Genomic DNA, 3959 nt, shown 5'->3' on the forward strand with positions numbered 1-3959 from the left:
CACACCTCCATTCACCAAGCGGGTGTGGGGTATAAGAGTAACAAGAGGAATGTGGCACCTTTTCAGTCTTGCAGGTCCGGAGGGTTTTTGGGGTTGCTGAAAATCAGAATGTGTTCTTAAGCCCCAAGAATCTGTGAGAGCGCTGTCTCTTTCAATATCCAAAATAGTCAAGCCACTTTTAGACCTTCAAAATGGTGGCGTCTTCCAGACCGGCAAAAGTCCACAGCTTAGCCCGCCTTTCTCTTCACCTTCTCTGTTTATTCACCAGCCACCGTGCACAGTCCTCTGTGCAGTCCCTGGCTAGCAGGGATGATTTTTAGGTTAATTCTTAAGTCCTACCAGTACTCAGGAATCTCCAAACTGTCTGTGCCGTCAGGATTGCTCAGGATCACTGCCAGATCACAGCTCCATATGTCTCCTTTTTTGGTATTTTCACGCAAATTCTTCTGCTAGTTGGGGTTTAGTCCACTTCTATATCCTTTTCTTCAAGGCTTAGGGGTCCAGGATTATCTTCTGTGTCTGTGTTAACTGGTTTCCCTTTTCTTTGTTGAAGAGGGTCTGTGGAGTCTTTCTGCCTAGTCCCCCATCTTGTCCCCATAATATAGTCTTCCCTATAATTCTCAATCTCTTTCCCTTTTTCCCGTTGAAGGAAGAGGAATCTAAAGATCTAGAGAGGGGTGGACCACAAGGTGGAAGGAGCCTTAGCCCCTGAATGACCACACAGAAAGCCATCCAACTAGGAACATCCTCACTGAAGCATAATGTGAATGAGTAACAAATATCTGCTCTGTTGAACTACTGAGATTTGGGGGTTTGTCTATTATAGTAGCTAGCATTATTTATCCTAACTAATATATAACCTGTTTAGCCCCACCTTCACCAAACTCATTCAAACCAGCCCCCAGACGAGGCTTAATCTCTTCCCCGTCTGATTCACCACGATGAAGAAAATGCCAGTTTCTCTCTATGAACATAGTTCTCCTACTGAAAGAATATAGACCCTCCACTTCAGAAAGGCTCAAGACCTCTTATGGAACATTTTGGGTTGCTTATTCTGATGTCCAGTTTATAGAATAATAATAATAATAATTAAGAAAATGGAATCTCTAACTGCAATAACCAACTAAAATAGTCATTTAATTCTGTGTTCTTGCTCATAAAAATATCTGTAGTCATATGGATATGAACATGGAACTATTCAGTAAAGAATAACTAGAGATGAAGTATTATCAGTTATAATATATAGTCAATGAGTTTTATGATAGGGAAAAAATTTTAAAAAACTTTTTGTAGTTTGGGTGAAAGTACAGAGCAAATGAGTTTTCCATTAACAATTTATACACATTTTGTTTGTGGCATTGGGGCAATGTAACAGCACTCCTCTCACTTCCTCTCTGGGTTTCTCATTTCCATTTGTCCTTCTTTCCTGCCCCTTCCTGCCATCTGAGCTTTGTTTTGGGGCAAATGCTGCCCTTTTGGTTTCCTATGGTTTATTGTTCTGAGGAGTAAATTCCTCCCTAGTGTTACTGTTCATTTTGTAGTCCAGTCTACTGTGAAGCTAAAAGTTGATCCCTGGGTGGGTTCAATTTCAGGCCTGAAGGGTGTCTAAGAGCCACAGTACCAAAGATTCCACCAGTCTCTGTTAAACCAGTAAGTCTGGTCTTTCATATGATATTGAACCTTTTAGTGTGATCCTGACCAAAGTAGTTAGTAGTGGTAGCTGGGCACCATCTCATTCTGATTTTGGGTAGTGGAGGCTGTGGTTCACCTGGTCCATTAGTCCTTTGGACCAATTGTTTCCTTAAGTCTTTGATCTTCTTCACTCTTCTTCGTTCTGCACAGAGAGAGACCAATAGTCAGTGGGACAAATGTTTCCAGTTATTATTAAAACAGAATTATTCTCTTTTTACAAAAAAAAAAAAGAGGTCAGGGACCATAAAACTTCTCCCAGTTTCTCACATTAGCTTAGAGAGGCAGAATAAAGTTAAGGTCTATAAAAAGATAATGTTGTGAGGTTACAGGTAATTTTCCAGAGAATTCATAGAATGAACACACAAATGATTCATATTACATAGATCTGGACAGTTGCTATTATAAACAGCAGTAGCTAGAGGCACAGAAATACAGATCCTGTACTTAGACAGAAAACTTTAAGAAATTGCTGTCAGAGACAGAGTTTTTTATAATTAGTATAAAAGCCCAGATAAAAGGAAGCAACCATTCGAAATTAGGTGGTCTGTCTATAGCAGCAAAGAATATAGTGAAAGATACAGAACCAAAAAGATGAAAAAGAGAATTTAAACAGAAACAAGACTTACTTGGCTAAAGATATTTAAAATTCCCTAGTGAGAAGGGAACTGGAGTGAGAACCACATTAAATATGACACACCACTTGGGGGGTGGATCTATAGGCAACTCCATCAGATGTCATTAAAGATGGAAAGTTGAGTCCATAGACTCCAGCTAAAAATTGCAATCAAGTTCTTTATGTCACAGAGTGGGAACACTTAGAAATAGTGAAAACCCAATACAATTTTTGTTGTTGTTTATGTTAGTGTATTGCACATATTATACCATATCTTAGAAAGCATCTTCACAATGTAAAAGCTTTTCCCACAAATGAAGCCAGGGTGGTGCAAGCAATTAGTGTTCAGCTGCTAACCAAAATGTTAGAAGTTAGAGTCCACCCAGAAAAAACGAACAAACAAACTCACTGCTGTTGAGTTGGATCTGACTCATAGCAACCCCTCTTGGGGTTTCCAAGGCAGTATCTCTAACAAAGTAGATTGCCCAACCTTCCTTCTGAGGAATGGCTGGTGGGTTTGAACTGCCAGCCTTCTGGTTAGCAATCAAATGCCTTAGGCACTACACTATCAGAGCTAGAATGGCCTGGCAATCTACTTCCAAAAAATAAGCCATCGAAAACCCTATGGAACACAATTCTACTCTCACATATGTGAGGTTGCCAAGAGTCAGGGTTGACTCGATGGCAGTTAGTCTCCCTCACAAATAATCCTCATGGCATTCCAGTTATTCACCTGAACAACAAATGAGACTCGTGCCATAAGATTAGTGGGTGTTATGTAGATTCAGACAAAGCCACCTCTCAACCCTCGCTTTTCTTGCCTTGTTTTCCTTTCTCTTCACAACAGATCCTATTTTTCATACTGCCCTCCTTCTACCTCATCCTCTCCTCTAGTACACGTCCTTGGTTCCCCCTTGTCTGGGGACTCCAGAAAGAGTGAACCTGGGCTGCCAGTCTGTATCATATTTAATATATCCTTGTCCATTTGTCCTGACTGAGTGGGAACCTTTCTGCCTAGATCCAGGTATGAAGAATCCTAATCTTTTGCTGCAAATGGCAACAATCCATGGTGGTCCCTCCTCCCTATAAGGCCTCAGCAAAGGCTTTGAGAACAATTCTGTATCAAAGAACACAGTAGGAACATCAGCAGCTCAGCTGGGCCCCCAGCAGCTCTCAGGGAATTTGGCTGCTGTCCTAAGACACAGAAAGAGCTGAGAGGGCAGGAGAAAACAGCAGGAAGAACACAGGGAGGGAGAGTTGAGGGACAAGGTCTGTTTTAGTTATCTAGTACTGCTACAACCCAAATACCACAAGTGGGTGGCTTTACAAAAAAAACAAAAATTTATTTTCTCCCAGTTCAGGAGGCTAGAAATCAGAATTCTGGGCACAAGCTCTAGGGGCAAGTTCTTTCTCTGTTGGCTCTGGGGGAAAATCCTTGTCTCAGTTTCTACAGTCCCAGCAGTCTCCAGTTCCATGGCTATCTTCACGTGGCATCTATCTTTCCCAGGTTGTACTTTCTTGTCTCTGCTTCTAGGCTGCTCCTCATAACTTAGAAGTGACCCACCAGCCACTCCTCGGAAGGAAGGTTGGGCAATCCTACTTCCGTAGTGATACTGCCTCGGAAACCCAAGGAGGGGTCGCTATGAGTCGGGGC

Source organism: Orycteropus afer, unplaced genomic scaffold, assembly GCF_000298275.1.
Source record: "Orycteropus afer afer isolate SDZICR_OR568_19922 unplaced genomic scaffold, OryAfe1.0 scaffold00036, whole genome shotgun sequence".
In the NCBI taxonomy this organism is placed as follows: domain Eukaryota; kingdom Metazoa; phylum Chordata; class Mammalia; order Tubulidentata; family Orycteropodidae; genus Orycteropus; species Orycteropus afer.